Source organism: Mus caroli, chromosome 14, assembly GCF_900094665.2.
Source record: "Mus caroli chromosome 14, CAROLI_EIJ_v1.1, whole genome shotgun sequence".
In the NCBI taxonomy this organism is placed as follows: Eukaryota; Metazoa; Chordata; class Mammalia; order Rodentia; family Muridae; genus Mus; species Mus caroli.
In genome coordinates, this window is record NC_034583.1 from 5,700,403 (window position 1) to 5,723,801 (window position 23,399).

Consider the following 23,399-nt stretch of genomic DNA (forward strand, 5'->3'; position numbering starts at 1 on the left):
CCCTCTCCCTCTCCCTCTCCCTCTCCCTCTCCCTCTCATTTCCCTCATCTCTCTAGGATTATTGAGAAGCTGAATTAAGTGATACAGGACAGGCATCGCTCAGAGTGTCTGGCACACAGTAAGCATTGAATATTATTAACTCTCATTATCCAGTGATGATCTCTGAGTCCCTAATCCTGGGCCATGCAGCCAGAAATGGTTTCTGTATTTTAAGCACAGACTTGGGATCCTTTATCTCTGACTCACTGAGTGGTCTCATTAAGTGTAGGATTCAGAGTCAAGCACTCCACCATTTCTCACCGTTCATAGTTAGGGAACTGAACAGAGGGTGTCTAAGTCCCCAGAGCTACAGTAGTAGCGGGAACAGTCAGCCAGTGGAAGCTGCTTTAACCGAATACCATGAGTGCCATGGCTCACACAAACACTACTTACATTCTTGGAGAAGGGAGGTTGAAGAGCAGCATCCCTTACTGTTGGGTTCTGGTGAGGAACTCCTTCCAGCTGCAGGTACTAATTTCTCCCAGCTTCTTTATATGGGTCAGGTGAGGGGGGCAGGAAGAGGTTCTTGCCTGAGAATATTCTCTCAGGAGTTCTAGTCTATAAGGGCATCAATCCCACTTATGAGTCTCTGTCCTCTATTGGCAAAATCCTGTCTCTGCATAGCAAGAGATTAAGATTTCAACAGCAAATTCTTAGAGTGATTCTGAAACTCTAGCCGCCTGCATATATATTCTTCTAAGATATTAGGGGTGCTGTTTGAAAAAAAAAAAGATTTACTTCTATTGTCGGTGGTTATTTTGCGTGACATCCCAGGACTAGGAGATTGTAGTGGAGAGCTAAGGGCCTCCCGGCATCACAGCATAGGCAAGAAAAGATTGTTGATGAGCTCACAAATGTTGATCTATGACAAGGGACCAAGACAGCCCTGGAGAGGCTCCTGGAAAGCCCAAAGGCAAAGTGACGCCTGAAAAAGATGCCCCTGGCATCTGGTCTCAGAGAGGAACCTACAGGCTCACACCTGTGAGCTGTGCCCCCGGGCATAGATATGCTTTAGAGAGCAAGCAGGGGTCTGCAGACTGATTCATAGAATAATTCATTACTGCGAGCATCTGCATGCCTATTTCACGCTGAGGACTATGGGAAACACACACATCATTGGAATGTGATCTCAGTCCTAAAAGGCTCAAGCCTGACACCAGATGAATGATAAAGGATTTGGGGGTACAGTTCAGAAGTTCCAGTAGTTACCTCAGAGAAGTCAAAATGTGAGAAGACCAATGTACAGCCTTGTCAAGGACAGCATGAATAGACGACTATGAAAACACAGAGGAAATAGCAGGGATGTTTCCAGCTCACCAGGCTAGAGACCATAGTCAGTAAAGTGCTTGCTGTGTAAGATGAGAACCTGAGTTCCCATCCCCAGAACCCACATGAAAAGACCAGACATTATGGCACATGCTTGTAATCTCATCCAGCCCTGTGGAGGGGGAGACAGATAGGTGAATGCTTGGGGCTCACTGGTCAGCCAGTCTTTCTGTGTAAAGCTACAGGTCAATGAGAGCTCCCCATTTCAAAAAACTAAGTGGAAAGTTCCTGAGGAATGATAACTGTAGGTGACTTTAGCTTCTATGTCTACACACACACACATCACCCAAACGGGGAAAAGTGCCAACTCAAGAACAGCTGGTAGCAGGGGTGGGAGGAGAAGAGTTCAGCAAATGCAGGAGTAACCATGTGACCGCACAGCTGTTTGTGGTAATTGTTTGCCTCATAGAGGTATAATTCTACCATAGGCCCCTCAGTGAAGGCTCAGAGGTTAAGATTGCTCTTACAGAGGACTCAAATTCAGTCCCAGCAAACACAACAGCAGCTCACAAACACCTGTAACTCCAGGAGCTCCTATGCTGTCTTCTGTCCTCTAGGTACACGGTATGCACAGGCACATACTGCCTCGCACAAATACACAATTAAAAATAAAAACAAATTTAAAAAAGAATTTTATCCCATTGCATTGTTCAGAATGGTAGCTACCAACCATGTGCAGTCATCAAACACTTGAAATATGGCTAGCAAAGCCGGATTGCACTTGTATCTGCTACCCTCAGTGTGAGGAGGGATTACCATCCTGATCAGCATAGTCCACATGCAACAAGCCATCCCAAGGACCGGATGTAGGAGGTGTGGCCATTAGTTAAGGAACCTGAGCTGCTGTGAGAAGAAGTCACTTGCCCAGGGTGACAGAGCTAGTCAGAGAGACCAAGCAGACATATCCTAGTCTCAGAGCTCATGTTCTCAGCTGCTGTGTGATTACGCCAGCATCCTGTTCACACACATCTGTTTGCAGAGATAAGTACCATTATGTAACAAACACATTATTAAGAGCTTGTGGGGCTGATGGGAGGAAGCCTTACTTCACAGGGTATGAGAGCGGCTTGCTCTTCAGATGAATTCATTTGTGAAAATCCCGATTTGACTCTGGAAATTTTATGGGCATATGATTCACACCTCCAACTGAAATGACATTACTTAATAAATTTTGGAAATGTGAGACACAGCTCCAAGGACTTGGAAGCTGTTCTAGAAGTCATTAAATCTAACAAAGAATTTCTAGATAGCACTGGAGGACAGTCCTGCAGCGAATTTAAGGCAGTTTTTGACCTCCAATACAAGAAACTGTCTGTGCATGCTCCTGGCTGTGTGGGCTGGGGACTTCTCCCATAAAATCTTGCTGCATTCCTCAGAGATTGCTGACATGTGACTTGTCCTGCCCGGAAGCTGAAATTGAATTCTAATACCAGTGCTTTCTCTGGTGGGATTAAGGGTGATTTAAAGACAGAAATCTTGAAGTAGCAAGCTCCAGGGTGAGGGTTGGAATGAATGACAGCTCTCAGATTTGCAATGAAGCTTCCTCCAGTAGTGGGGCACAGCTTTGGGAGATGAGCAAAGACCATGTAACATTACTTTAAGAAAAAGGCAAGCAAAGCACAAAGGGATGAAACGCTTGGTTGCAAGCGGGCAGTATTGAAAGCTATATAAAGATTTCCAATGAGACAGTGAGCACACCAACTGCAAAGTGCATTCCAGGTCTCTTGCTGACTTAAACAGGTATGATATACTGCAGGTTATATGAATTGAAACCCATGTCCTCAAGTAAATGCTTGGGAATGGAATGAATTGTCAGCTAAGTGAGGCCAAGTCATCCCACCACAGGACTAAATGCAATCTTCCTTCCTTTCTTTACAGGGCACCAGATATTCCATGCTAAGTAAGATTTAGTGTTTTGAGGACATAGCATTGAATGGGTCAATCTGGCTCTCTCTTTGCTTAAGGTTCACATTCTAGTGATAGAAAAGAAGGCAATAAACAAGCCACTATATAACTTCAGTTGCTATAGACAAATCACTATGAGGTAGGGGCCAGCCAGAGATGCAGAATAAGACCCTGGAGAGAGAGAGATAAAGAGAGAGAGAGAGAGAGAGAGAGAGAGAGAGAGAGAATGAAAATATTTTAGATAATTTTATTGCTTAGAAAATGATGCTACATTTAGTTGTTTATTTTGTACTTGGTATAAACAATGTCACTCTTTTACTCTCTCTCTCTCTCTCTCTCTCTCTCTCTCTCTCTCTCTCTGTGTGTGTCTGTACATGCACACACACTCATTCATATGAGAGAGTGCAGGCATTCCTATGCCATCGCTCACATGTGGAGGTCAACAGAGGGCAAGGTGGGACAATGTCAGTCCATGGCTTCCACCTTGTTTGAGATGAGGTTTCTTGTTTACCACTGTTTATACCAGGCTTAGCTGTCACATGAGCTTCTAGTGGCTTCCCTGTCTCCATTTCCAATCTTGCTGGATGATCTCTGGGATTACAGACGAATGCTCATATCCCTAGACTTGAATGAGTTCTGAGAATTCAAACTCAGGACCTAGGGCTTTCACTGAAAAAACCTGTTATCCACTGAACCCTAATCCCAGCCCTGTAACTTCATTCTTTGCTTTTAGAAAAACCTTCCATCTTTCTTTCTGAAACTATCCCCCACATCTCTTTTGGTAGATGGGAGTGGGAGATTCCTGTCTGTGTTGCACCGCACTAGGGTGAATAGGACTTTTATATGACTTAATGGCAATGAAGGGCAGGTGTAGGTCTCCTTTACTATAGGTGTAGATTACTATTCACTTCAATCACCATTCCTGTACTTTTGCTCTTAAGCAAACCACTTAAGTTGTTCTTCCTGTTGCCTGGCATGTTCCCACTCATCTGCTCACTCTCAGCTTTTGTTAGTAAGGATTGTCCTGAGATTAAAGTTATCAGTGACACACGCTGAGGATCTCTGAGATGGCCAGTGAACAACATCTCACAGACTCGGAATTTATGAATGCATATGACAGTACTATCAAATTGTAGCACACCCGGGAGGATCCAGTATCAAATCACACTTGATAATTCATATTATTCCAGAAATCTTCAGCTGTTCTGTAAACTACCTGCCTATCAATCAATCAACACAATGTAGTAATGAAATATTCCTTTTCCTTGCTTTTATTGGACCACTTCTGGAAAGCCCCAAATGCGGTGATGTCCCTAATGGAGTTAACAGAGGAAGAATATAGTTCAAGAAAAACCCATATTAGCTCACCCAGCTCAGAACCACTGGACTTGGCTGATGTTTGTGATTCCAGCTTCATGTTATAAATAATGTATAACTTGGGTAATATTCACATGAATAAGTGGAGAGATTTTTTTTTCTGGGTGGGAACTAGAAAAGTCATTTTCCTTTCCTGTGTCTTCCTTCACCTGATGATGGATTTGCATTCGTAGACTGTTACCCCTGCTTTAAACTTGTTGCTAGCAGGCTCAGGGAGCAAGGAGCTCCCCTGCCCTTGTCTAAATTTCAAGCATATTTATTTCTAGTGCCCTCCAAAACTACCTGTGGTGGCATGGGCTGCCCCCTCTGCAGCAAAGAGCAGAAAACAGCAGATGGCTAAAAGTATCTAATGCATCGCTCCCTGTTCTCTTCATTTTGCTTGCTACATGCTTTATAAAGTCCTGAAATGGAAAGCACCTCTGTTCCTGTCATTCTCCATGCAGAACTTCTCAACAGTTGGTAACATTCTATCTAACTCAGGGAAACTGGAGCAAGGCCATACTTGAGATTCTTCTTCTTGCCTCCTACAGAGAACACCTTTATCCCACACACAGCTGCTTCAAGAAGCAAATTGGGGAAGTCCTCTCCTTTGCCCCTAGCTACTTCTCTCTAGCTACTTTTTCTTTTCAGTTGTTCACATTTCCATACTGGCACCATGGAGAGGTCTTTTATAGCCAGGGATGCTTGCCTTTGAGAGCTTTGAAGAAGAGCACCTCTTCCATCATCTTACCCATTGCCTTTATCTTCAGTGTACTTTGGCTTACAGAATCATTACTCCAGTGTTAATCTCTCTTTTCAAGTCTACGTTGTCTCTGTGTCTACTTTCCTTTTTTTCATAATGGCACCATTCCAAGGGATTGGAAAATTTCCTGTGAGCATTATTTCAGCCTGACTGGCACTAGGTGGATTCAAAATTCAACATGAGTTTTGGGGGAAAGAATATATATACCCACTAGCAAGAGCTACCACTGTTTCCACCAACTAACGACAGCACCTGCAGCATGGTAGACCTGAACACTGAACACATGAATGAGCAGAAGCTGCTAGTGAAGCCTGAAGGACTTGCTGGATCAGAATGTTCCCAGAGTAGTTGAGAGAACAGTGTTTATCAGTGATCAGACAGCCATCTAGCTCCAGAGGGTACCAAATCCTGAAACACAGCTCTTTCAACTTGAACTGCACTATGACTACAAAATACACACCAGATTTTAGCCTGAAAAACTTAAAACACAAGAAAGCTCTGTTTTTCTGTCTGTTATATGTTGCAACTGAAAAGGTCATCTTAGGAACTTTGGGAAGGTCATGAAACACTCACCCCTCCAGAAGGGAGAGGCTAATTACCGTTTCTCAGACCACAGGGCGGGAACCAGTGCACTGGAACAATAAATTCCTCTTGCTTTTTTCAACAAACCTTGCTCCACGTGGTTCACTTAGGTGGTCCCAGGTAAGCTAAAAGTCTCTCCCGGGTCTTACACAATGGAGATATTTTAGGTATATTGGGAGAAGTAACATATTATTGAAATAAAAAATTTACCTGATTTGTTATACCTTAAATAATTACTAGGACATGTTAAGTGGCCCGTATTATATGTTCATTGGACAGGGATGGTTAAAGAGAGCTTGGAGCATAGACAAAGTACAAAAGCCCAAGGAAGCCTTGTTCCCTTCCCCCAGCCTTGAGTTGGCTAAACAAATCTCTTCTGATACTGGAGCAGGAAGTCTGGCCTTGCTACATTTACATTTACTTGCTGGAGACCCAGGACCTGAGCAGGTCCCGCCTGCCTGCCCGCTGAGCTGCTGAAGAGCTTACTTTGCAACTCAATACAGCTGAACCAGCAACAGAACTCAGCCAAAACAAAGGGGTGGGTCCTTGGGTTTTCACATATATATGGAGAGCTGTACATTAAAATTTGAGCCTTGATCAGAGAACTTTGTCTTGGCTGGTTATTTCTCTCGCCATCCTTCCCATCCATCCAGAGCTGTCCTTTCAGGAGCCCAGTAACCCATGGCCACTGGTGGCTACAAAGCCTAAAACAGCAATTTTATTTTGTGGGCATTCGTGTATGTATTTCTGTGTATACACATCAATAGTATGTGTACACGCCATGCCCATGCTTGCATTGTGCTGTGTGTAGGTGTCTTTTCATGTCTATAAGTTTCACTTTTGCAGGCCAGCTGAGGGTCAGAGCTATTAGGGGAAAATGCATCTGTACTAACCAGAAACACACCTGTTTCTTGTCCCTATTCCTTAAAAATGGAGAATGTTATAAATAGTCTGGAGATGGGTGTACGAGAGGATTTGTAAGCATACGAGAGGCTTTGTGTAGGTTACACGTGAATGCCACATTTCTTTGGATAAGGGACTTGAACATCCATGAATTTGATATACAAGGAAATCCTCTGTGGATACTGAAGGATGAATACTGTACATAAACTTTTATGTAACCATATGATTCATTATATGTGAATATTATTACGGTTGGAGTCAATACCTTAGAGTTTTAGATCTATTGTATATAGGGAATATAATCCTGAGGGAATAATATAACCTTCTCAGCCTTACCAAGATGGAGCCTATAGAGACATAAGGAAGGAACCTGATGAGTAACTGGTAACCCTGATGTAACTACCTGAAGTGTTGGATCAGTGGTGGAGCAGAAAGCCAAGCTGCCATAGCATGGTCAGCAGAGGGACATGATAAAAGAGGCAGCAATGGTCAACCAGCACACTGTTATTTTCAGAGACGCTCTAGTGACCAGAATCAGGCAGAAAGTAAGTACAGACATAAAACAATGAGCTAGGACTACTTCCTTCTTTGTAAGAACTGGGTTCCAGAAGGACTGTCTGGAATATGAGGAAATAAAGTTTAATGCATGAACAACTTCCCTTTTACTGCAGAGGCAGTTGAAGAGCTAGCTCAAATCAAAGTTCCTAGGCTCTTTCTCTCGTCACTAATGGTCAGTGCTGGTTTGAGACCCTGCTCACACAGAGAGGTGTGCAGCTATAACCTGAGGACCCTGGTGACTCCCTGTCTTCTCTTCATCTATAGTCACTCACTTTCCCCAGGGAGGAAACAAAATACAACTCGGTCTCTCCAGGCAAAGTCTGACTTTAGACTTATGTATAGACTTCCGAAGCCCAGGCAAGGTGTGGGCTGGAGCTTTGCTTTGGGGGGTTTACAAGGCTTGTCAGTCTCTACCTTCAGCTTACCAGTTGAGAAAGTCTAGACAGGTATAAAGTATGCAATCTGCAGGGTTTTTTCCCTTGTGCTCAATTAAGTTTTATTTAGTATATATATTCTCACTTTCAGTATTAAATTAGGTATTGTATGTGTAGCACTTGTGGACAGTATCTATTGCTCTCTATTCTGTGTCAGGTACATACTTGCCCCATGCTAGATTTTAAAGATTCCTTAGACCCCAGCTAAGATGTACTGAATCTCACATTCTACACTGGAACTTGAAAACCATGTTTATTTCCTGCCTCTGTTTGTCTACCTCCCCCCTCCCCCTTTTCTTTGGAAGAGAGTTTTGTGTGTGTGTGGTTGGTTTTTTTTTTTTTTTTTTTTTTTTTTTTTTTTTTTTTTTTTTTTTTTTTGAGAACTGGTTATATATGTGGCCCTGGAATTTACTGTTACTGTCCATCTATTCAAAACTGTTCTTTAGCACAACATGAAATACTTGTCAGCAATTAGACATATACAGTAACAGAGACAAAGAAGATTTTGAATGTTCCCAGCACAAAGGTTTACTAAGTGTTTCAGGTAATGTATGTGCCAATGAATATGCCTGAATATTACACAATACCTCATAACTGTATCATTCTATGGTCAATAAAAACTACTAACCCCTCACTGAAATTCCATATCTATCTATCTATCTATCTATCTATCTATCTATCTATCTATCTATCTATCTATCAATCTATCTATCTATCTATCATATTTAACTTCCTTATCCTAGCCAATTTGGAGACAAGGAGTTATTTCTGTATCAGACTTTGCCATGGGGAAGGGATTGCTAATGAGTGTATGATTTTGCATTAGGGTTGAGTCACTGCTCATTGTCTCCTCATACTATCAGAATAACACTGGCCCTTAGAGAGCATTTATCAAGTGTCAGTCCCTATGATGTATCATCTTCCTTTAGTCTACATTAAAAGTATGAGATAATGTAATGGGGTTTTTATCTACTCCCAACTTCTTCAAAGAAGTAGACTCTTTTGCACCAAGTTTAACGTTGGCAGGACTTGTCAACTAAGAAACCTCCCTAGAGATAAAGACATGACCCCATAACACACTCAGCATCAGTCTCAAGCAATGTACAACCCTTGGTGGAGTTGGTGCTTGTCAGGGGTGACACCATGGGGGCACCCCCTTAATTAGTCCCATTTATTAGATCCCTATACACACCTGTGTTTCTGTTTTTTTTTTTTCTTTTCTTTCTTAGATTCTCTAAATTCATCATATTCTTTCAATATCTTTCTCTTTAATCAAGGTAACCATTGTAACAGGTTCTTTCTGGTTTCATTGAAATTAAATGACCTTACTCAGCTAATATGTCAAGGTAGTAGATACAATGCCAACATTTTCTTATATAGATTGGTAAGTATATAATATAGTTTAGTTGGCACTGAGGAAACACACATGCAAGCAAATATTAGAACATAACTTCTCTGACATAATGCTAGTCCTTTCCACCACAAAGGGGCTCCACCTCAACATCCCACAGCTTTGCAGTGTGTTTTGCTATCAGATGCAGCATAACAGCACTATTTGTGGCCAGCTTTGGGCTGTAGCAATGATGATGACCTCTTTGGAACATCTGTTTGAGTTTCATGGCTGGACGCTGGAAAATCTCAAGAAAACCAGTGGGCAGGAGGGTCCAAGGACAGAAGGAAGCAGGGGCTGGGAGGCCAGCAAGTGATTTCTAAAAGAAAGCTAACAACAGCATTTCTTGTTTAGTATGGTGAAGAATATCAGGGACTCACTCAGATATGTGGAGAAAATCAGCTAAAAATAGTAATACTCAGCAAAACACATAGATACAAAGATGTGATGGGTCACACAGCAGGGGGTTCCTGAGATAGAAAGATTCTTGTCATTTTAAGTTTTTGTAGGTATAAAAATATCTTGCTACATATGGCGTCAGAAAAACTTACTTTAAATAAATAAAGATTCTATTCCTTGTGTTGTGGGTTTTGCTAGATTTTTGTCTACGGCTCTTGTGGAAGCATTGTCAACCAAGGTGAGAAGGTTTAATGTTTACTTCGTGTGGAGACAGGGTTACAGGATATTTTAGACAGATAATTATTACCCACTTTGACTTTTTCAGACATTCCTACTGACTTTGCTCTCCTGCCTCCTTCTCCATCCCTGTCTAATTAGCGACCACCCCCATTCCCCTTTGAAGTGTACCTTGCAGTTCTTCTTTGTTAGCCACCTTATCCTTATCCAGTCACTTTTCTGGGTTTCTGTAGTTACTAGAGGTTATAGACTCATATCTGAAGATGTTGGGCTAGGCATCTCAGATGAGAGAGGACATGCAAGTTTGACTTTCTGGGCCTGAGTTACCTTACTTGATCCTATCTTTTCTGTCGTGAACAGCATTATGTGGTGAATCAATCCAGAAATGAACAGTATTCTGTGGTGTATAGATGCCACACTTCCTTGCCCTGCTTATCAGCTGAAGGACATTTAGTTTGCTTTCACTCTCTAGCTATTGTAAATAGAACAGCAACAAACATGGCTGAGCATGAAGATCTGAGGTGATCAATCTTTTGGGCTTCTTCTGCCAAGGAGGGGAATAGCTGGGAAATAAAGAATAATTATTTCTAGCTCTTTGACGGTTCTCTATGCTGATTTCCAGAGTGGCTGGACCAGTTTATACTCCCACCAGTGAATGAAGCTTCCGTTTCCCACATATCCTCTCCAGAATTGCCCACTGTTTTGTTGCTTTTCATGGCAGGGTGTGTGAAATCTGTTTCAAGGTAGCCTAAGGGTAGGGGCATGGGTGGGGAATCACCATGAAACAAAGGAGGTCATTGCAGCTCGGTGACAGGTGGTAAAACATGAATGATAGTTCAGTAGGCCCATTCAGAAATCCTTTCTCATTTACATCTATGGAAAAAGTTAAACAAAACTCAGTGTTTCATAATCTATATATAACCATTCATATTATGTGCTTTTAATTCCCTCTCTCTAACACACACACACACACACACACACACACACACACACACACACACACACTGTTTTGCCAATGTCTATGTTTTCCTGGGCTTTAGATAGCCTTTATATAAGCTTCATATCTAGCATATCAAATGTAGACCTTGACAAGGTATTTTATCTCTTAGTAACTTTGTTTACCATTATTTGGAATTGATAAAACATTCTTTATAGAATTGTATATGTGGAAACATATACACACATATGTATTTATGTATTGTATGAATGTGTGTGTGTGTCTGTACACATGCATGCATGTAAGTGTATAAGTGTGAAGGTCAGAGAGCCATATCTGGAGGCTTTGTAAATTGTCCCCAGTTTATTGTCTGATGCAAGACACTGTCACTAAACCCATGTGTGGTCAGTGAGCTCCAGAGACCTCCCTGCACACCAGGGCCACAGAACCACACCAGTGCCTGCTTCTTTATGTGGATTCAGGGATCTGAACTCAGGGCCTCATGCAAGCACTTGACCTTCTGAAGCATCTCCCAGCTTCATTGAATGCCTGGTGTGTTATAACTCGAGGACTTTTTCTTCCTTGAAATACTGTAAACTCTTGAGACTTAGTCTTTTAAAACTGGGTCATCTCTATGAAGTCTAGCTTAATCCCTGGCAAAAAAACCAAAAAAAAAAAAAAAAAAAAAAAAAAAAAATTAAAACTCTTTTTTTCTGGGTCTGGAGAGATTTTTCAGCGGTTAAAAGCACTTGCTGGGGCTGGAGAGATGGCTCAGCAGTTAAGAGCACTGACTGTTCTTCCTGAGGTCCTGAGTTCAATTCCCAGCAACAACATAATGGCTCACAACCATCTGTAATGGGATCTGGGACCCTCTTCTGGTGTGTCTGAAGACAACTATAATTATATTCATATATAAGATAAATAAATAAATCTTAAAAAAACAAACAAAAAACAAACAAACAAAAAACACTTGCTGTTCTTGAAGAGGACCTAGGTTGCATTCTCCAGCCACCACATGATGGCTTGCAACCATGTGTAACTCTAGGTCCAGGAGATAGCACGCCCTCTTCTGACTTCTGTTGGTGTTGCATGAATGTGGTGAACAGCCATAAGTGAAGGTAAAATACCCATGTACATAAAATAAAAATAAATATATCTAAAATGCATTTTTTGGGAAACTAAGCATCGCACAATGTTGCATTCCACCAAAGGTTTGCAGGTACTTTAGGGCAGCACAGCCCATACTGACAAAATCACACAACACAGCAAAGACGCATTTGGAAGATACAGAAGGAATGTAAAAATGAAATGCCAATACACTCTGCTCAGTTACTTAAAATATAGCAGAGCATGTGGACTTCTGCTATGTAAATTCACATTTATGTTCTACTTGTAGATTAAGAAAAATAATAGACTGTAAATCCTGGTATGTTATTTCAATGTGTGCATCCATACCTAGACTGTTAGGACACCATGTTGGGGAAAGAGGTGGACTGTGTCCTTCAGAGGCTCGTATGTTGGAAGCTTGGTTCCCAGTATGTCAGGATGAGAAGGTGGTGGAACCCATAGTGTATGGTAATTAGTCCTGTGGGTGCCAACGCTTAGAAGGTATTGATACAGTTCTTGCAGGGTCCTGTATTAGTTCCTGCTAGAGTTGGTTGTTGTAAAAAGGAGAGTTTAAACATTCGACTCTCCCTTTGGATTTCTGTGTCATCATATGTGATTCCCCTCCCCATGCCCTCTAATCATGTTGTAATTTCTTTTTTTTTTTTTTTAAAGATTTATTTATTATTATATGTAAGTACACTGTAGCTGTCTTCAGACACTCCAGAAGAGGGCGCCAGATCTCGTTACGGATGGTTGTTAGCCACCATGTGGTTGCTGGGATTTGAACTCTGGACCTTCGGAAGAGCAGTCGGGTGCTCTTACCCACTGAGCCATCTCACCAGCCCTCATGTTGTAATTTCTATGGTAACAAGGTTATGGGTGTCCTTACAAGCAGATGGGTCCACCAGTCTTGGAATTCTGCCTTACAAACTGGGCAATTTAATAAGCACCCAGTTAATTTTGTTATGGAAACAGAATGTACTAAGGAATATCTGGAAAACTCTAGAAAGCTTAAAGTTTAAATGCCTGATGATAGTTTTTTAGACAAACTCAAAGTGTCCCAGATTGTTTGCCTGGGAATCAAAGCACTCGGCCAGATCCCAACAGTGGCATCTCATGCTGTCACTCAAAGCAGACTATGCTGCCATTTGATCTCCTTTCTGTCCTCTCTTCTGAAACTGTCCTGAGAAGTAACTTGCAACCCTCCTGCCCCAGGCTTGCACATGGTGGGGTTATAGGCATATACTCCACCATGTTGTCATCTCTATTGCTATTTTCTATGTGTACTGATGGTTTCTACGACTTCTCAATCTTTTAAAAGTAACCTAATTGAGACACATAGATGGCACAATCTTTCTCCTTCAGATCAGCCTCATGTGCTATTGGGCAACTAACTTTAGAATATACTGGCTTATCATCACTGGTTGCTGCTGACCGTCTAATTCTATCATGTTGTTTGATGGACATTTTTAGCTATATTAGTGGATTTTCAAAGTCCTTTCTTAAAAAAACAAACAAACAGTATTTATAATTCAAATTGAACATTCTTTTCTCATCTCCCAGTGGTATAAAAGCAGGTTCTAGAAACATTAGTGTTCATAAGGCCAACTCTAGACAGACAGAGATAATCAAAAGACAAATGAGGTCCACAGGGCATAGCCTCAGCACAGCCATCATGCTAGCTTCCCAGAGGTCAGGTGATTTCCTCTTGTAGAGAAAGACTGAAAATCTGTACACTAGAATTGACTGATTTTGTGGGTTTCTTTTATATGCAAATATCTTAGCCATATTCAACATTCACTCAAGAGACCTACCACAGGGAAAAGCAGCCAGATAAATAGATGTGACAAGCTGCATCACCCACTCACCGGCACCCAAGATGAGAAGAGACCTGCTGGGCTGCCCCAGATTCTCCCAGGTTCTTGTACTCAACATGTGTTTGTTGAATGAAAGAACAGACAAATGCCAAATGTTGCTATAGCCTTTCAAATCAGTCTGTGGTATTTGACATACAAGAGGACACTTCACTCAAATCCTTGTTCCCAACTGCTATTCATATGTTACATACCCCTTAAGGGCCACTGAATCGGGGAACAAAATTTCAAAGGTAACTTGAAAAAGGAAACACAGTAACATTTTCACCACTAACTTAGCTCCTCCATCTTTTTTGCTTTTCTAGAGATTGCCCCTATCTATAATATTCTCATATCAAAATTTGTTGAATCATTTGCACGTTCACTTTCTCTCCTGGTCCAAATCCAGTGAACCAGTCACGTTTATTATAATCATCGCTCTGTGTTTTGTTTGTTGGTTGTTTTGTGGTTTTGTTTGTTTTGCTTTTGTTTTTGTTTTTCCCTGAGAGGGAAAGAGGTTGTAACTCCAACCATAACCCCCACTCCTTTCTCCCACTTGACCATCAGATTCCTCCTGCCCAGTCAGTCATACCTGCTCATCCTAAAAGCTAGCTTCAACAGAACAGCAAAGGTGCTCTTCTTAAGGTAAAAATGAAATCTTAATACCTGGCTTATACTCCACAACTCAGTCAGGGCCATGAGACACTGTATGATCTGCATCCTTCCATCTTTGTGATTTCCTTTCTTTCCACCTCAAATCCCTGTCTGGTGTGGTCAGCGATATCACACCACACTATGCCATGCTATGCTACACCACACAGTGCCATGCCACACCATGACACACCACACTACAACATTTTTGTCCTGCCTACCTGGAAGCTGGTCTCACAGATAGCTAACATTGCCTCCCTTTAAACACTTACTTTTTAGGGTGAATCTCTCACCTCTTGGAGAGATTTTTGCCTTCCGATCACCACACTAACTAGACAGCTCCTTCCCAGTCCATGCCATTATGTTTTATTTTTTTCTTAGCATTTACCAAGATGTTCTAATCTTTTTTCCCCTTTTTTATTAGATATTTTCTTTATTTACATTTCACATGTAAATAGTTTCCTAGTTTTCCCTATGAAAATCCCCTATACTCTCCCCCCACCCCTGCTCCCCAACTCACCCACTCCTGCTTCCTGGCCCAGGCATTCCTCTATACTGGGGCATGGAACCTTCACAGGACCAAGGACCTCTCCTCCCATTGATGACAGACTAGGACATCCTCTGCTATATAAGCAGCTAGATCCATGAGTCTCTCTGTGTGTTTTCTTTGATTGGTTTAGTCCCAGGGAACTCTGGGGTTAGTTCATATTGTTGTTCCTCCAAGGGGTCTGCAAACCCCGTCAGATCCTTGGGTACTTTCCCTAGCTCCTTCACTTTCCTGTGCTCCATCTAATGGATGATTGTGAGCATACATTTCTCTATTAGTCAGGCACTGGCAGAGCCTCTCAAGAGACAGCTATATCAGGCTCCTGTCAGCAAGTTCTTGTTGGCATATGCAATAATGTCTGGTTTTGGTGGTTGTTTATGGGATGGATCACCAGGTAGGGCAGTTTCTGGATGATCATTCCTTCAGCCTCTTTTCGGAACTTTGTCTCTGTAACTCCTTCCATGGGTATTTTGTTCCCCCTTCTAAGAAGGATCAAAGTATACATACTTCGATATTCCTTCTTCTTGAGTTTCATGTATTTTGCAAATTGTATCTGGGTTATTCAGAGCTTCTCAGCTAATATCCACTTATCAGTGAGGGCATATCATGTGTGTTCTTTTGTGATTGGGTTACCTCACTTTGAATGATATCTTCCATATCAATCCATTTGTCTAATAATTTCATGAATTCATTGATTTTAATAGCTGAGTAGTAGTCCATTATGTAAATGTACCACGTTTTCTGAATCCATTCCTCTGTTGAGGGGCATCTGGGTTCTTTCCAGCTTCTGGCTATTATAAATAGGGCTGCTATGAACATAGTAGAGCATGTGTTCTTATTACATGTTGGAACATCTACTACTTATATGCCCAAAAGAGGTATTGCTGGATCTTTTGGTAGAACTATGTCCAATTTTCTGAGGAACAGCCAAACTGATTTCCCGAGTGGTTACACAAGCTTGCAATCCCACCAGCAATGGAGGAGTGTTCCTCTTTCTCCACCTCCTCGCCAGCATATGCTGTCACCTGAGTTTTTTATCTCAGCCATTCTGACTGGTATGAGGTGGAATCTCAGGGTTGTTTTGATTTGCATTTCCCTGATGATTAAGGATGTTGAACATTTTTTCAGGTGCTTCTCAGCCATTCGGTATTCCTCAGGTGAGAATTCTTTGTTTAGCTCTATACCCCATTTTTTAGTAGGGTTATTTGGTTTTCTGGAGTCCAACTTCTTGGGTTCTTTATATATATTGGATATTAGCCCCCTATCTGATTTAGGATTGGTGAAGATCTTTTCCCATTCTTTTGGTCGCTGTTTTGTCTTATTGACCGTGTCCTTTGTCTTACAGAATCTTTGCAATTTTTTGAGGTCCCATTTGTCAATTCTTGATCTTACAGCAAAAGCCATTGTTGTTCTATTCAGGAATTCCCCCCCCCCCCGCCCCGTGTCCATATATTTGAGGCTCTTCCTCACTTTTTTCTCTATAAGTTTCATTGTCTCTGGTTTTATGTGGAGTTCCTTGATCCACCTATACTAGAGCTTTGTACAAAGAGATAAGAATGGTTCAATTCACATTCTTCTACATAATAACTGCCTGTTAAGCCAGCACCATTTGTTGAAAATGCTGTCTTCTTTCCACTGGATGGTTTTAGCTCCTTTGTCAAAGATCAAGTGACTATAGGTATGTGGGTTCCTTTATGGGTCTTTGATTCTATTCCATTGATCTACCTGTCTGTCACTGTACCAGTACCATGCAGTTTTTATTGCAATTGCTCTGTAGTACAGCTTGAGGTCAGGCATTGATTCCACAAAATGTTCTTTTATTGTTGAGAATAGTTTTTGCTATCCTTGGTTTTTTGTTATTCCAGATGAATTTGCAAATTGCCTTCCTAATTCTATGAAGAATTGAGTTGGAAGTTTGATGGGGATTGCATTAAATCTGTAGATTGCTTTTGGCAAGAGAGCCATTTTTACTATGTTAATCCTGCCAATCCATGAGCATAGGAGATCTTTCCATCTTCTGAGATGTTCTTCGGTTTCTTTCTTCAGAGACTTGAAGTTCTTCTCATACAGTTCTTTCACCTCCTTAGTTAGAGTCACACCAAGGTATTTTATATTATTTGTGACTATTGAGAAGGGTGTTGTTTCCCTAATTTCTTTCTCAGCCTGTTTATCCTTTGTGTAGAGAAAGACCACTGATTTGTTTGAGTTAATTTTATATCCATTTACTTCACTGAAGTTGTTTATCAGGCTTAGAGGTTCTCTGGTGTAGCTTTTGGGGTCACTTATAAATACTACCATATCATCTGCAAATAGTGATATTTTGATTTCTTCCTTTCCAATTTGTATCCCTTTGATCTCCTTTTGTTGTCTAATTGCTCTGGCTAGGACTTCAAGTACTATATTGAATAGGTAGGGAGAAAGTGGGTAGCCTTGTCTAGTCCCTGATTTTAGTGGGATTGCTTCAAGCTTCTCTCCATTTAGCTTGATGTTGGCTACTGGTGGCTGTATATTGCTTTTATTATGTTTAGGTATGGGCCTTGAATTCCTGATCTTTCCAAGTCTTTTATCATAAAGGGGTGTTGGATTTTGTCAAATTCTTTCTCAGCATCTTACAAGAAGATCATGTGGTTTTTGTCTTTGAATTTGTTTATATAGTGGATTATGTTGATGGATTTCTGTATATTAAACCATCCCTGTATCCCTGGGATGAAGCCTACTTGATCATGATGGATGATCATTTTGATTTATTTTTGGATTTGTTTGGTGAGAATTTTATTGAGTATTTTTGCATTGATAATCATAAGGGAAATTGGTCTGAAGTTCTCTTTCTTTGTTGGGTGTTTGTGTGGTTTTGGTATCAGAGTAGTTGTGGCTTCTTAGAAAGAATTGGGTTGAGTACCTTCTGTTTCTATTTTGTGGAACCGTTTGAGGAGTATCAGAATTAGGTCCTCATTGAAGGTCTGATAGAACTCTGCACTAAACCCATCTTGTCCTGGGCATTTTTGGTTGGGAGACTATTAATGACTGCTTCTATTTCTTTAGGGGATATGGGACTGTTTAGATCATTAATCTGATCCTGATTTAATTTTGGTACCTGGTATCTGTCTAGAAAATTGTCCATTTCATCCAGGTTTTCCAGTTTTGTTGGGTATAGCCTTTGTAGTAGGATTTGATGATTTTTTTGGATTTCCTCAGATTCTGTTGTTATGTCTACCTTTTCATTTCTGATTTTGTTAATTAGGATACTGTCCCTGTGCCCTCTAGTTAGGCTGTCTATGGGTTTATCTATCTTGTTGATTTTCTCAAAGAAACAGTTCCTGATTTGGTTGAATCTTTGTATAGTTCTTTTTGTTTCTATTTGGTTAATTTCAACCCTTGTTTGATTATTTCCTGCCTTCTACTCCTCTTGGGTGAATTTGCTTCCTTTTGTTCTAGAGCTTTTAGGTGTGCTGTCAAGCTGCTAGTGTACGCTCTCTTCAGATTATTTTTGGAGGCACTCAGAGCTATGAGTTTTTCTCTTAGGACTGCTTTCATTGTGTCCTATAAGTTTGGATATAATGTGGCTTTATTTTCATTAAGCTCTAAAAAGTCTTTTTCATTGAGTAGAGTGTTGTTCAACTTCCACGTGTATGTGGACATTCTATTATTTATGTTGTTAGTGAAGATCAGCCTTAATCCGTGGTGATCTGACAGGATGCATGGGATTATTTCAATATTTTTGTATCTGTTGAGGCCTGTTTTGTGACTGATTATATGGTCAATTTTAGAGAAGGAACCATGAGGTGCTGAGAAAAAGGTATATCCTTTTGTTTTAGGATAAAATTTCTGTAGATATCTGTTAAATCCATTTGTTTCATAACTTCTGTTAGTTTCATTGTGTCTCTATTTAGTTTCTTTTTCCAGGATCATTGCTGAGAGTGGGGTGTTGAAGTCTCCCACTATTATTGTGTGAGATACAATGTGTGTTTTGAGCTTTAGTAAAGTTTCTTTAATGAATGTGGATGCCCTTGCATTTGGAGCATAGACATTTATAATTGAGAGTTCATCTTGGTAAATTTTATCTTTGATGAGGATGAAGTGTCCCTCCTTATCTTTTCTGATAACTTTAGGTTGAAAGTCAATTTTATTCGATATTAGAATGGCTACTCCAGCTTGTTTCTTGGGACCATTTGCTTGGAAATTTGCCTTTTCCTCTGAGGTAGTGTCTGTCTTTGTCACTGAAGTGGGTTTCCTGTATGCAGCAAAATTTTGGGTCCTGTTTATGTAAGCAGTCTGTTAATCTATGTGTTTTTATTGGAAAATTGAGTCCATTGATATTAAGAGATATTAAGGAAAAGTCATTGTTGCTTCCTGTTATTTTTGTTGTTAGAGTTGGAATTTTGTTCATGTAGCTATCTTCTTTTAGGTTTGTTGAAAGATTACATTCTTGCTTTTTCTAGAGTGTAGTTTCCCTCCTTGTGTTGGAATTTTCCCTTTATTATCCTTTGAAGGGCTGGATTTATGGAAAGTTCTTGTGTAAATTTGGTTTTGTCATGGAATACTTTGGTTTCTCCATATATGATAATTGAATTTTGATGGGTATAGTAGCCTGAGCTGGCATTTGTGCTATCTTAGGTATGTATGTGGGCACATACTGTATGGTATGTGCCCAGGGTCTTCTGATGTTCATACTCTCCGTGGAGAAGTCAGGTGTAATTCTGATAAGTCTGCCTTTATATGTCACTTGACCTTTTTCCCCTTACTGCTTTTAATGTTCTTTCTTTGTTTTGTGAATTTGGTGTTTTGATTATTATGTGATGGGAGGAATTTCTTTTATGGTCCATTTGGAGTTCTGTAGGCTTCTTGTATGTTCATGGGCATCTTTCTTTAGGCTGGGGAACTTGAGCCTCTGGTTGGGCGGAGTTCCTTTGTCTGTGCTCCAGCTGGTCGTAGCTAGTTCTGTTGGAACAGATGATGTGTTCCACTCACCAGTGATCCTATGATATTGGGCATTCTAGGGACCCTGGGGGTGTTGAGAGTCCTCTTGGGATCATGGGACTGTCCACTGAGTTCAGACCCAAGGTGGCCCGGTGCTGGCACTGATCCTAAGATACACGAGCCATTCCAAGCTGTTCTAATCTTAATCCATTAGTTCCCTGATAACAGATCAAAAGCTTCGCAAGATTGAGAAGACCTAGTTCACATCCTCTACATTGTCTGCATCAGTGGATGCTCTCTAAGTGATAGTTCCAGGTATAATTGATATATTTTTAGAAAGCCATACATTTAAACGCCCAACAAAAAGAACCTTTACTGTAAGTGTAAAAATGCTAAACTGTTTTACCCTTTCAGGGTTTCTAGACTATTATCCTTCAAAGAGAGTGAATGACCATACTAAATGCTTTCCCAGACAGGTCTAGAGCAAACTACTGCTCTATCTCTCCTAGCACCTCAAGTGCTACAGTTTCTAGAATACCATCTGGAGAAGCTCATCTGCCTGCCAGCACAGTTACTGTGGGTCAGCCCTCTCACTCACATGAGGGTGCAGACACAGGCCTGAGTGTGCTCTGTGGGTTGAGCCAGCTTTGGCACCTGAGAAGGAAACTCTAAGCCTCTAGGGTTAGAGAGGTGACATATTCCATTCTTCCAATTCTGGAAACGGAAAGCAACCCAAATGCCAGGAGGGAAAGTATACTGTTTGTCACTGCAGGGGTGTTTTACCCTCTGCATGAGGTTGCACTGCAGCAAGTAGATTGCATGTTTCCCTCTTTGGAGCCTGTGGGAGGCCTCCTTGGGTATGAGGAATGCAGACAGAAAGGGGTACATTTGGTAAGCAGAAGCCAACCCTGGGGTCTAGATTTGGAGATGGGCGCTAATTCATGTTCTAAAATGTCTCAGGTAAACATGCAGGTCCATGAGGTGAGACCATTTCTTGCAAGAGAAAGCAATCAGATAGGCCTTCAAATACAAAGAACCCTTGGTAAGTCAAGGCCATGACAATATGAGCTCTTATGACATCCTAACTTCACCAATGGCTTCAGCTCAGGGTAGAATATACCCAGACCCTGACCAGAACACTTTTAGAAAAGGCATGGCCCAGTCCCTACCAGTGCTTCAGTATCTTCTCTACTATGACCCTGCACTGGCCACACAAACTTTTTGATACTGCCCTCCCCCATGGCTCTAGACTTTCTCCTTGCCTGTGCCTTCACCCAGGGTGTTCCTCCATTCCAAGCTATTGTCTAGATCTTAAGACACAGAATGCTCTCTCCATCATGAATCCATGTTTGGACCTTTCATACAGGATGGTCTCTCCATCCTGAATCCTTTCCTGGGTCTTCGTACAGGTTACTACTTGTGTCCTGAAGGTTCTTTCTTCCCTTCTTATTTTACTTGGAAAGTATCTGCTCATCCTTCAGACATCAAACTGAACCAATGATTGAAAGAAACTACCTGTGGACCCCAAGGTTATATCAGAGATGGAGGCTAGAAGGCATCACACATTCTGACTTGTGTGTAGATGGAGATGCATCAAACACTCTCCTCTTGGGCAGAGTATCATCTTGTAGATGTGGGACAATTTTTTTCTATAAAACATATTTGTATGTGTGTGTGTGTGTGTGTGCAGTCAGTAAGAAAGCTAAGAAGCCCCCTAAATGAGTGTCTTAAGAAGAACTATTCAACCTGGGGTACTGTGCCACTGGGGTACTATAGCCAACATATAAAGAGGGACAGATAACTATGGCCCTATATTCATTCCCAGGAAAATTTACCATTGTCTGTTAACTACTGATGAATCTGAAATTTCAGGGGCAGCATGCTCTAATCTTTCCAGAGTCCAACAAGTACATTGGGTCATCACAGAACTGCAGCCTAAAAAGCCTACTAGCACTCTTTGGTCTGTTATGAAGTTGCCAGAACTAAATATCTAGACTTCTCTGCTAGCTATGGCATTTTAGAATCCTGTTGCTGATATAACTTTAGAACTTAGATGCAACAACAGAACCCAACCAAATACGACTTTTAAAATACATTGTTCAACTAATCATTTTACAGGCCAATAAACCTAGATGTTTATTCAGAGCATCTGACTTAGTTTAGTGTTCAATAGTACCTGTGAGGTAAATAATACTTCCATTATTAATGCTGAGTTTGCAAATGAATAAACCCAGGTTTGGGAAGTTAGGTTGTCATTTACAGTCACATGTATACTAAATGTCAGCTCTGGGGTATAAACTCCATTCTGTCTCCAAAACCAACAGAATACTAACAATAAGAGCAGACACATAGCTGCCGCAGCAGAGGGCTGTCCCCTACTCTGTGCTGTGCTCATATTTCACAGCATCTTGGACGTTAGCTTCTTTTTTTTTTTTCTGTACTTCATGGAATCGAAAACTGGCGTGTCAAAATTGTCCCCAGCCAATAGCCCCTGGTCTAGAAGTTGCTCTCACTCATCCTTGAGGACCTAACATCATACTGGGCTGTGAACATACCAATGGGGCAGAAAGCAGAGGTAGCTGGGGCCTCATGGGAACTCATAGTTTGCAGAGGAAAACAAAAGTGACCCATACAATTTTGCATGGAATTCCCAGTCCAGACAGTCAAAACAAAATGTACTGTGCCTCTTCTCTGGTCAGAAGTATTTTTGGATATAGATTCAAAGAGCAATTCATATGGGCTGTTAATTGTTTTTGTTATTTTTTTTTTTTACACTTAAGTAATTAATCAATTGTGTGTATGTAAGGAGGTCATAGGACGCCTTGCATGTATCATAGCCTCCTACCTCAGTGGGGCCTGGGGATTTAATGCAGGCTCTCATGCTTGGTGACAGCTGCCATAATTAACGGCACCATTTTACTGGCCCTGAGCTGGGTTTTTATGAGATGTTCCGGGTTTTCAAAGAATACCACCAGATTTTTGCAAAACCCCAGTGTAACCAAGCTTAAAATCACCGTAAACTGTGGTATTTTTCCATTACAAGGGGCCCCAGTAGAAAATCTTCAGGTTGGCAGAAAGCAGAGGAAAATGACTTGGTATAGAAACTTCCTTGGGTCCAAGAGGGCCTGATCTGTTCCCTCAGTGCTAGGTAGTTTTACTCTCCTACAGGGTCATCTATCACATGGCTGTCAGCAGTACTCTGCTTGTCTGGGAATAATGCACTTGGATGTTTATCAAGCCAAACAGGGAAAAAAAATACACAGAGCCCAAGACAAGGATAAACAGATCCCTCTAAAATTAAACCTGATTTTCATTCCAAACTGGGTCAGTTTGGCTTAGGAATTATTGGGGAGGTGGCTGAGCCACGCTGGGGAAGTGAAACCTATGCTAATTGAATTTGCATATGCTGCTTAAAATGCAAGAAGCCTGCTGCTCTGGTCCTGGCAGCTCCCTGTACTCTGACTGGCTTCTTTCCTGTCTCTGTAGACTGTAGCT

The 23,399-nt window shown here is 41.2% G+C and overlaps 1 protein-coding gene across 25 annotated transcripts in view; it reads right to left on the reverse strand.

Moving 5' to 3' along the window:
- Cadps (calcium dependent secretion activator) overlaps positions 1–23,399 on the reverse strand; it is a 442,533-nt gene that overhangs the window by 275,003 nt on the left and 144,131 nt on the right. The gene's annotated exons all lie outside the window — the stretch shown is intronic.